We start from the raw sequence: 12,759 nt of genomic DNA on the forward strand, positions 1-12,759 counted from the left end.
AGGGGTGTCCAAATCCACAAGCTAAGAAGTACAGAACAGAAACCAAAACACTAGTAGCCACGAACCAAGAAGAAAGCAGACAAATAAACAATAATGCAAAATCAAAACACTGGGCCACAGGCCCAGGACTGTAACAAATGCAGTCCAATACAGCATCAGCAGTAACTCTCTGATCACGCAGTGTGAATTGTGTTCTTGTAACGTATCAGTGATCCTGTATTCTTTCTTTTAAAATCATTAAAATTCCTCATTGTGTGGCAGTATACCCGATGAAAACAGTGCCTGTATTCTTAAAGCATCTGAAGACTGGGTTAGGTTAGATTTGTTAGTACTTCTGACTACTTATTTTGGCCTAAGAATAGAGTCATTTATTTTAATATTATAACAGCTCCTAGGGAAGCAATTTAATCAGTCAGCGGCTCCTTGGCATTGTGATGTTTTAGAAAAAATCCAACACTAAATTATTTTCCTGAAAATACCTGTTACATTAAATGATGTGTATTTGTGGAGAATGCTGTGCTGGTGGCTGTATGAATGTGGTGGACAGGCGAGGGACTACAAAGCACTACAGACCGAAGGAGTCGGTGGGAATGTGACCATGACATAGCAGGAAGTGTTTTAATCTCCAAAACATGTCTGTAATATTTGATATGCAGGATAAGCTCCAGCTATATCCTCAATCTTTAATGTTCACTATGCACTGCTTCAGTGGGAAACAGGTGCGCACAGTGTGGTGTTTTGTCAGCAGAGCAGCAGAGGCCCAACATGAGTTTGGTAACAAAGCCTTCAAAAGTCAAAGAATGCTGACAAAGGGACCAGACAAAGAACGATTCAGAAGACCCCTATGAGAAGACCACCAAGGGAACAGTTCACCCTGCCTGGGATAGGGTTACTGGGGCTCCGCCCCGGAGGCAGGCCCAGGGAAGGTGCCTGAGGGCGAGCGTCTGGTGACCAGGCCTTAGTCCATGGGGCCTGGCCAGGTACAGCCCGAAAAAGGGACATGGGCCCATCTTCCTGCAGGCCTGCCACCCAAAGGAGGCACCGTAGGGGTCGGGTGCATTGTGAGCAGAGCGCAGCCAGGAGTGGAGGCCCTGGCTGATTGAGCCTCAGCAACCAAGACTGGCAACTGGAACATGGAATGTCACCTCTGGTGTGGAAGGAGCCTGAGTTAGTGCGTGAGGTTGAGAGGTACCGGCTAGATATAGTTGGGCTTACCTCAGTGCACGCCTCTGGAGCCAGCCTCCTGGAAAGGGGCTGGACTCTGCTGGAGGTTGCTCTACCTGGGGACTTTGTTGTCCTACTGAGAGACTTTAATGCTAATTTGGGCAACAACAGTGAGACCTGCAGGGGTTTGATAGCGAGGAACGACTTCCCGGATCTGAACCTGAGTGGTGTTTTTTGTTGTTGGACTTCTGTGCAAACCGCAGTTTGGCCATAACCAACACAATGTTTGAACATAAGAATGTCCATAAGTGCACATGGCACCAGGACGCTCTGGGCCACAGGTCGATGATCAATTTTGTAGTCATATCACTAGACCTGCGGCGAAATATTCTGGACACTCAAGCCTAAACATATAGTGAGGGTGTGCGGGGAAAGCCTAGCAGAGATCCCAGTCCTTGAGGTCTTCAGCGCACACCTCTGGAGCTTCAACAGCATTCTGAGGGAGATGTGTGTTTTGGACTTGGAGAAGGCATTAAACTGTGTCCCTTGGAGTGTCCTGTGGAGGGTGCTCCGGGAGAATGGGGTGTTTGGCCCATTAGATCCTCATACAACCGTTGCAAGAGCTTGGTCCACATAGCCGGTAATAAGTGGATTTGTTCCTGGTGGGTGATGGGCTCCACTAGGGCTGCCCTTTGTCACCGATTCTGTTCATAATTTTTATGGACAGAATTTCTAGGCGTAGCCAAGTCGGGGAAAGCTTTCACTTGGGTGGTCTCAGAATCTCATCTCTGCTTTTCGCAGATAATGTGGTTCTGTTGGCTTCATCAGGTGATGGCCTCCAGTCTGCACTGGAATAGTTTGCAGCCGAGTGTGAGGCCGTGGGAATGAGAATCAGCACCTCCAGACTCGAGGCTTTGGTCCTCTGCTGAAAAAGGGTGGAGTGCCCACTCCGGGTCAGGGATGAGTTCCTGCCCCGGTGGAGGAGTTTAAGTATCTCGGAGTCTTGTTCATGAATGACGGGAGAAGGGAGCGGGAGATTGACAGACGAATTGGTGCTGCAGTGATGCAGACGCTTAACCAGTCTGTTGTGGTAAAAAAGAGAGCTGAGTGTAAAAGCGAAGCTCTCAATTTTCCGGTGGATCTACGTCCTCGCCCTCACTTATGGTCACGAGCTGTGGGTGGTGAGCTAAAGAACGAGATTGCAGACACAAGCCGCAGAAATGAGCTTCCTCCGAAGGGTGGCTCGCCTCTCCTTTAGAGATAGGGTGAGAAGTTCAGCCATCCAGGAGGGGCTCAGAGTAGAGCCGCTGCTCCTCCACATCGAAAGGAGACAGCTGAGGTGGATTGGGCATCTGATAAGGATGCCTCCTGAGCGAGGTGTTCTTGGCATGTCCCACTGGGAGGAGGCCCCGGGGCAGGCCCAGGACACACTGGAGAGATATATGATCTGATGACTCATCGTCTATCGCCTCTGTCAGTGCGCCCCAGGGTGGCTGTGGCTACAATGTAGCTTGCCATCACCAGTGTGTGAATGTGTGTGTGAATGGGTGGATGACTGGATATGTAAAGCGCTTTGGGGTCCTTAGGGACTAGTAAAGAGCTATATACAGTGGGGCAAAAAAGTATTTAGTCAGCCACTGATTGTGCAAGTTCCCCCACCTAAAATGATGACAGAGGTCAGTAATTTGCACCAGAGGTACACTTCAACTGTGAGAGACAGAATGTGAAAAAAAAATCCATGAATCCACATGGTAGGATTTGTAAAGAATTTATTCGTAAATCAGGGTGGAAAATAAGTATTTAGTCAATAACAAAAATACAACTCAATACTTTGTAACATAACCTTTGTTGGCAATAACAGAGGTCAAACGTTTACTATAGGTCTTTACCAGGTTTGCACACACAGTAGCTGGTATTTTGGCCCATTCCTCCATGCAGATCTTCTCGAGAGCAGTGATGTTTTGGGGCTGTCGCCGAGCAACACGGACTTTCAACTCCCGCCACAGATTTTCTATGGGGTTGAGGTCTGGAGACTGGCTAGGCCACTCCAGGACTTTCAAATGCTTCTTACGGAGCCACTCCTTTGTTGCCCGGGTGGTGTGTTTTGTATCATTGTCATGTTGGAAGACCCAGCCTCGTTTCATCTTCAAAGTTCTCACTGATGGAAGGAGGTTTTGGCTCAAAATCTCACGATACATGGCCCCATTCATTCTGTCCTTAACACGGATCAGTCGTCCTGTCCCCTTGGCAGAAAAACAGCCCCATAACATGATGTTTCCACCCCCATGCTTCACAGTAGGTATGGTGTTCTTGGGATGCAACTCAGTATTCTTCTTCCTCCAAACACGACGAGTTGAGTTTATACCAAAAAGTTCTACTTTGGTTTCATCTGACCACATGACATTCTCCCAATCCTCTGCTGTATCATCCATGTGCTCTCTGGCAAACTTCAGATGGGCCTGGACATGCACTGGCTTCAGCAGCGGAACACGTCTGGCACTGCGGGATTTGATTCCCTGCCGTTGTAGTGTGTTACTGATGGTGACCTTTGTTACTGTGGTCCCAGCTCTCTGCAGGTCATTCACCAGGTCCCCCCGTGTGGTTCTGGGAGCTTTGCTCACCGTTCTCATGATCATTTTGACCCCACGGGATGAGATCTTGCGTGGAGCCCCAGATCGAGGGAGATTATCAGTGGTCTTGTATGTCTTCCATTTTCTGATGATTGCTCCCACAGTTGATTTTTTCACACCAAGCTGCTTGCCTATTGTAGATTCACTCTTCCCAGTCTGGTGCAGGTCTACAATACTTTTCCTGGTGTCCTTCGAAAGCTCTTTGGTCTTGGCCATGGCGGAGTTTGGAGTCTGACTGTTTGAGGCTGTGGACAGGTGTCTTTTATACAGATGATGAGTTCAAACAGGTGCCATTCAGGGCTGTGCAGAGAGGTTTAAAGGAACGGGTGCTCAAAGTTAAAAAGGGGCACATTGAACCAGGCTGAATAACAACAACACACATTCATCAAGAATCTAATATGGGCAACAAGGCAAAGCAAACGTAGCCGATGCTTTACCTGATGGGTACAATGTTGCTGTTGAGGGGTTGCTGTGGATAGTGCTGGAGGGCAGGGCTGTGTTGATCTGAGACTGAAAACATTAAAAAGTCCATAGGAGAGATGGTAGCTGATTAAACAAGTGTCATGAAATAATAACAAAATGCAAAGATTGGTGACAGCACTTGGAACCATAAGGCAACAAAAAACTGTGAGAAATAATTTAGGCTCTGCCTGTGACTCACTCTTTGCTTCTCTTCTTCCTTCCATCCCATCATTTCATATATCACTCTCCACTTGCTGTCTATCTGAGAACAAGGCACAACTTGCTATTGCAATAAACTATAATCTAATTATCCACACCTAACAACTCTTGCACTTAATCTATAATAAAGTGATGACAGAAAAATGTTATAGCACTGCCTTTAGTAGCCTCACACAGCTCCTACTGTTTCCTCCTCATGTCCTTACCAGGCATGTCTGGACAATATTATATCATGAGTAATATTTTTTTTAAAAATCCATCTAAATAAAACACACACATGCACGCACACACAATGACATTTTAGACCTTCTTCAGAATACTGTATATACTATGGGCATCACTGTGCTGATCCAGAATCCTTACATTATTATTTATTACTAGAGCTACAATAATAAAGCAATGAGTAGGGGGAAGTAATAAATATGAAATAATGTCATTATGATGATTCCATTTGTTTCACTATCCACTCTGTGCAGGGAGAAAGCTTATTACATTTTTAAACTGTAGAGATACAATAATCTTACTGCTGTAAAATCCAAATTTTGTCTTATTTAAAATATAAATCTAATACAATCTGCTTCTTAATGTATGTTCTTTAAAATACAGCGTGTGTTTTTAATATATTATAATTATAATAATGCATAATTATGTGGACATGCATATTAGATCGTTTTTTAGTGAAATATAATCCCTCCAGAAAGGCAGGAAAAGCCCGGAAACTTACTTTAAAACTAAATATGTTTCTAAATACTTTAAAACTAAATATGTTCCCTAAAACGGTGACAGAGCTACAGACCCATGACAGCCTTACACAGGTAGCCAGCAGCTATGACCAGCACTACTTGTGCAGTTAATAAAAGGACAGGTAATGTTTGTCGTGCTGTTGCACACACAGCACACTCGTTTGTTTCAGTTCGTGAGTTGCAACAAGACAGCTTACCAACGTGTACGTAATAAGCTAATACTCCTGGGTGCTATACACAGTGTACGCTGTACACCTACTAAATGATTTTGTCGCATCAGTCTGTGTCTCTGAGTTAACTTGTGTTTCTCCTACAGCTCCGGACCGGAAAAAATGCGCGTGCTCTTTGTGAGCTCGTTCCCGGCTCGTAACCAGCGCGTTCTGCTGTCAAGGGCGATCATTGGTGATCATGTGACTGATGCAAGCCAGATCCTTTTATTTAGCAAAACTGTGATTAATAGTTAAATATTATTGTTGAGGGGCACAGACAAGACTCCTCACGCACACACACATTAAAGAAAAAAAATTTTTTTTTTTAAAAAGTTGCCTCAACAAAATGGCACTTTGGGCACCCATCAGGAAAGGGGCGGGTGCTCAAGCCCCTCTAGCCCCCCTCTGCACGTGCCTGGTGCCATTCATACAGGTAACGAGTGGGGGACAGAAAAGCTTCATACAGAAGACGTTACAGGTCTGTGAGGGCCAGAGATTTTCCTTGTTTGAGGTGACCAAATACTTATTTTCCACCCTAATTTACGAATAAATTCTTTACAAATCCTACCATGTGGATTTGTAACCAATACGTCTACTCACCAAAGAATGAGTGAAGCAATATGGATAACAGCAGAGAACAATTTATTTAGGGTCTGATGGCAATTTACCATCGGTGTCCAGCACTTTAAAGGATTGGATGGACTGGAGCACATCTGTCCTTAACATACCCTCTTAAACATCAGCTTGACACTGATACATCAAAGGAAACTTAACAGACTCTAAGTGCAAATGTTTCAACCTGAACAACTTAAAACTTCTCTGGGATACAATGTAAATGAAGACAAGAAGAAGAAAAATATTTCCATCAATAATCACTTCTCCTAACCAGGAGACAAGTGAATATATTATGTAAAGAGTCCTTTTTCTCAGTCCTGGGGTTGTAACACCACAACCTCCTCAGTCCGTAATCAGAGAGTGTCTATTTGACAATAACCAAAATGTCTTTGGATAGTCTTTGTGAATGCAAAAAGAAAAGAAAAAAAACAATGATGTTAGCTGGGCAGCAAAGTAAAGAGAGTGTATGGCACTGAGTGCGGGCGTGTGTGTGAGTACTTCGGTCCAAATAATCAAGGTCCGGATGGATGAAGGGATGGCAGCCGCTTGTCCTTTTAATGGCACCAGCGAGATAGCACAGCAGTAAGGCGTCTGGCAGGAGAACGAACAATAGTCTTTTTTAAGGCTACTGCAGAAGGAGATATTCCCCGCTAGCTCACCCAAGCTTGCTCTCTGGCACAGCTACAATCCACGTGAGCTCATAGCCCCTACAGTGACATACGAACTTGGCTACCAACGTCCGCTTAGCATGGCGGCTAATTGTCGAGCTTGCTAGCTTAGCCTCGATTAGCGATTAGCACCTTAATAACTAGTGATGTGACGTTCTGTATCGAGGCTTCGGAGCGTGTGTCGAGTAATGGAGGGGGCGTTTCCGCGAAGCGCGTATCGAGGCTTGCTTCATTTATGGGAGGAGCTGAAAATGATGACGTCCGAAGCCTCGCTGCCCGGCTGTACCACGTGACTGGTTCATGAAGTGGTTCGAACTTTGCCGCGAGCTATGACAGCGATATAAACCCCTCAGACTTCATTCAAAATGTGGGTGTTTGATGGAGAGTTGCGGTTAGTGAGAGTTTGGAGACAGTTTGGAGGTTTATGAGAGTGAGGACAGAAAGTCAGGAGAGAATGGAGCCAGCTAAGAAGAGGAGGATGTCCTCCCCTGTGTGGGAACATTTTGATCTTATTCCTCCCAACAAGGTATGTAAATTTCTACAGAAGATGTATTTTCATGATACTGATGGTGCAATACAATTTATGTTGAGCTGTCTTGACTTTTGTACAAGGTGAAGTGTTTGCTATGTGCCAGGGAGCTGGGATATAACAACAACACCTCATCCATGCTTAGGCACTACAGAGCTTTGCATGAGAATAAGGGGGACACCGAGGTGAGCCATCAAATGCAATGATAATATAGCATGCAGTAATGTTACTAAATGATATAACAATATTATACAACTGTTATAAGTTACGTGTGTGATATTTATATTTGTGCTTTATCTTTATTGTCTTTCCTCAGGAGAACAATCTCAAATAGATGAAGACCTGGTCAGCATGGTGATTGAGGACTCACAGCCATTTAGCATTGTGGAGGACAAAGGATTTAAAAGATTTGTTAAATCGTTAAATCCTAGCTATGTTCTCCCCACTAAAAAGGTCATAAAAGCAGTGAAAATTTAGTTTTTACAGAATAAAATGTGAATAGGCAGGACTGAGGCTCAAAGCCTCAGTGTGTAGCTGTTCATACCTCAACGTTACAAAAGCACAACTACTGTCCACACCCCAACCACACCTCACCTCACAGTAAATGATCATTTCCATTTCAAGCATTTCCAAATAATCATTTTCCATACTGCCACTATAAATATACACAGTATACTGCCATCACTACAATATACATGTTTTACACACTCCTTTTGTTGTTGACATTTACAGGCTGTGTGCAAAATGCCACACTCTTCAAATTCATGCCAGCTATTATTTTTACGTCCAGTAGGTGTCCTGCTAGAGCAAATGAAGCTTCATGAAGCTTCGCGTTGGGGTGAACCAATTGGATGAAAAGCTTCAGTGCTTCATGGGGCTTCATCTGCCCATCACTATTAATAACCATTACTACACATACCATACCATACCATACCAACTTTATTTCTAAAGCACTTTAACATAAAACCAGATTTTCACAAAGTGCTGTACATGTTAATAGCATACGTAAAGAAAATTAAAATGAGATACGATAAAATAAATAGATACAATAAATTGAAACATGTTAAAACAAATTGAGTCAACCCCTCTAATCAATGCCAAAGGCTTCAGCGAATAAATATGTTTTAAGAAGACTTTTAAATTCAGAGAGAGAAGAGGCCTGCCTAACATGCAAGGGCAGATCATTCCACAACTTTGGAGCAGCTACAGCAAAAGCACGATCACCTTTAAGTTTATACTTAGTTTTCGGTACCTTAAGGAGTTGCTGATTGGCGGACCTAAGGGAACGGGCAGGTGTATATGGTTGTAGTAGCTCCGAGAGGTAGGGGGGGGCCAGGCCATTAAGAGATTTAAAAGCAAATAAGAGAATTTTAAAAACAATCCTAAAATGTACAGGTAGCCAGTGGAGTGAAATTAAAATAGGGGTAATGTGCTCAAACTTTTTTGTTCCAGTTAAAAGACGTGCTGCAGCATTTTGCACAACCTGCAGGCGCCTAATGGACGCATCACTAACCCCAAAATAAAGTGCGTTACAATAATCCAGCCTAGAAGTAACAAAGGCATGGATTACTGTCTGAAAATGCTGTTTCGATAAGATAGGCTTTATTTTGGCTAATTCCCTCAAATGAAAAAAGCTAGATCTTACAACAGCTCTGACCTGGCTTTCAAGTTTAAGATTTGCCTCTATTTTAACTCCCAGATTAGTGATGACTGGTTTAACATACTGTGCCAGTGAACCAAGATCTATAATAGTGGCCTCAGAAGCGCCACCAAAAACCATCACTTCTGTTTTCTGTTCATTAAAATGTAAAAAGTTCAAAGCCATCCAAGTCCTTATTTCATCAAGGCATCTGAGCAGCGGGTCTACTGAGAAGCCATTTATCTTTTTAAGTGGGAAATAAATCTGGGAGTCATCGGCGTAGCAGTGGAAAGAAATCCCATGTTTCCTGAAAATAGACCCAAGGGGTAGGAGATATAGAGAGAAAAGAAGCGGGCCTAAAACTGAACCCTGTGGAACCCCACATTGAAGAGAAGCAGTAGAGGATACAAACTCCCCTAGTTTCACAGAGAAAGTTCGCTCTGCCAAATAGGATCTGAGCCACTGCAGTGCGGTACTCCGCATACCCACCAACTGCTCTAAACGGGAAATTAAAATATTATGATCCACTGTATCAAAAGCAGCAGTTAAATCTAACAGCACAATAATAACACAGTCACCTGAGTCATTTGCCAAAAACACATCATTAAAAACTCTTAAAAGGGCAGATTCAGTACTATGTAAAGCTTTAAAACCAGATTGGAAAACTTCTAAAATACCGTGTTCTTCTAGGAAGGACATTAATTGCTTGTAAACTACCTTTTCAAGAATCTTTGAGATAAAAGGCAGTTTGGAAATAGGTCTGTAATTCGCAATAATATCAGGATCAAGAGCAGGTTTTTTGAGTAGAGGCTGAATCACTGCATGTTTGAGATTGACAGGTACAACACCAGAGGACAGACTACTATTTACAATGGATTGTACAGCTGATGCTATAGTGAGAAAAACCTCTTTGAAAAATCGAGGAGGGAGAGCATCATAAGGGGAACCTGAGGGCTTCATGTGAGCAACCAACTCCTGCAGGCAGAGCATGGAAACTGGCTCGAACCTGTCAAAGACAGCAGAACTAGGGACAGGGGTAGAAGGGTCGGGAACGGACTGGGAAGTCTGTGCTTTGACAGATAGCACTTCACATCATAGCTAACACATGGAATAGTATGATATACATACGAAACAGATTTTTACCTGGCAGGAGAACGAACAATAGTCTTTTTTAAGGCTACTGCAGAAGGAGATATTCCCCGCTAGCTCACCCAAGCTTGCTCTCTGGCACAGCTACAAGCCACGTGAGCTCATAGCCCACATGTACTACCACAGTCGACTGTCGTAAAGCAGCCGCAAACCAATAGCAAGTAAAAAAAACAACTCAAAATCATTGAAGAACATTTTATAACACCCAATATAGATATATACATATATACTGAATATCACACAATATCAGATAACCAAATTAACACTGGGTTACAAATTCATGGATTTTTTTTTCACATTCTGTCTCTCACAGTTGAAGTGTACCTCTGGTGCAAATTACTGACCTCTGTCATCATTTTAAGTGGGGGAACTTGCACAATCGGTGGCTGACTAAATACTTTTTTGCCCCACTGTAAATACAGGCCATTTTACCATCGTCATCAGTGTTTTCCATGAAAGAATTTAAAATTTCAGTTTGATTGATTACTTTACGTCACTTCATTTTAAATGAGCTTTGGCACAGAAGAGATGGTGGTGTTTCTGGATCATGTTCACGTATGGCTTCTTCTCTGCACGGTAGAGCTTCAGCCTGTATTTGTGGGTGGTACAGTGAAATGTGTTCACAGCCGGTGATTTTCATGTGACAGTGAATTTCATGACAGAATCACATCTGTTTTCACTTCAGTTCACAGACATCCAATACTGATTGTCAGACTTGTCCCCTGCACACACAGATTTCTCCACATTCAATTTTATGTTGAGGAATATTATTCTGAATTGTTCCATAATTTGTACAGGCAGGTTTTTGCAGATTGGTAAACCTCCGTCCACCTTTGCTTCTGAGAAGCTCTGCTCCTCTGAAACGCTCGTTTTACACTCCAGTCATGTTACTGATCTGATGCTGTTTAACCTAACCTTCTTTTTAGCACTACCTACTTTTCCTGGCTTTTGTTGCCCCGTCTCAACTATTTTTAAACCAGGTGCTGCCATCAAAGTCAAAATGAGCTTTTATTTTTCTTAAAATGGCACACTGACTCAGCTTAAACATTTGATATGTCATATATGTTCTCTTGTTTGCAAATCATTGGATTCTGGTTTTATTTACAAATGACACAGTGTCCTTTTTGGAACTGCAGTTTTATTCTTCCTGGGCACATTGGGCATTGGACTAGCTTTTAATGATTTTTTCCCCACATTTTTCTTAACTATTACACCGCTGTTTTCACTCCGTTGGGCTGTAGCTCTGCTCTGAGTCGACATAATGACACACGACACCAGAATAAATCAGGTTAAGGCGAGTAAAAGATTTATTTCACATTTTGTTAAATATCACCAGCTTTGTATGAGGAATCAAAGAAATCAAAGAGCAGGTCACAGGAATAGTTAAGAAGGCTCATATGCACAGAGGGACAAAGGAAGGGGGGGTATCTCCAGAAAAACCCCATAATGAATAACGCTGCATCACGTCTGCTGATGGTTTGTTGTGAGTGCTGTAGTTTGTTGTTGTTGTTTTTCGACAGGGTGGATGGAATTTGCTGGCTTTGTTTGTTCAGCCAACCATAAACTCAAACACTTTTAGTGATGGTTCAAAAAGTGACATTATTATTCAATCATTACTTCTAGAACTGCACATAAAACCTGCACTGGGACTGAGGGTCAGACGGGAGAGGGACACCACAACGAGGGAAGAAGCGCTGCAGGGACAACACGAAGCACACACGGACACAGAGATAAGCAGAGGGATCACCTCAACAGTCTGAGCTCTGATGCTGTGTTTTTACACCCGGCTTTACCTGAGTCAAGTTTGCAGTGAGGACATAACTCAGGTAAGGGGAACTTTTAAAATGAAAGGTTTTCGGATACACTTGAACACAATGCTGACCCCTGTTAATGAGCGCAGATGATGCCTTGAACCGATGACCTGGTCCATCTGACCTCTCACCTCCGGAGCAGGCGGGGGAGGGAAAGAGGGATGAGGGCTGAGAGTGTCAGAGTCACAGGCACTTGCGATAAAATGACAAAAACGTTACAATTTCCATTAAGGCACAACAGATAAACTACACTCACAAACATCTTTGGGACAAGAACAGCATGATTCTTGTAGTGGGCATAAAGAGCTGCACACAGAGGACTGTGCAGCAGGTTGGCTTTCACATCTACACCCCCGACAAATGATTTTACCCGGACAAATGATTGCTGATGACACTGCTTGCTGAGCAGCCAGTACTTAAACCTTTGTTGCAGCAAGTCAGTTTTTCAGCAAGAATGTCATTTCTTTAAAGTTTCTCTAAAAGACAGTTTCCTTTTTCCTAAACAAATCAAAACAGTTGTTACAAGGACGCCTTAGAGCCGGTGGGATCGTGTTTATCTGAAGTGAGAATGTGAAAAGGTAAAAATACACAAGTGAAAAATGTGATTACCTTAGCAAAACCACCATGCATGTGTTATCTAGTGTGAGGAAAATACATTCAAATGCTTCCGTCATACTGACCGATAGATTACCACACTAGCAGCTGGACACCACTACATTTCCATTAAAAGAATAAGGCTGACTCTTCTCATTCTTAGGATGAGTTTTTCTTTTTGTCTGTCAACAAATCCCACAAATTCTAACAGTGAACTGGTCTGTCTTACCACTTCCTGGCTTATGTACGTGAGCCTAGAGTTCCTGTTGAAGAGAAACTACAGGAAAAAACTAGATTGTTTGAGAAGTCACAAAAAGCTAAGCTGCA

The sequence above is a fragment of the Diplotaxodon limnothrissa genome, linkage group LG16, assembly GCF_057381915.1.
Source record: "Diplotaxodon limnothrissa isolate DT_005_m linkage group LG16, D_limnothrissa_male_GT1.1, whole genome shotgun sequence".
In the NCBI taxonomy this organism is placed as follows: domain Eukaryota; kingdom Metazoa; phylum Chordata; class Actinopteri; order Cichliformes; family Cichlidae; genus Diplotaxodon; species Diplotaxodon limnothrissa.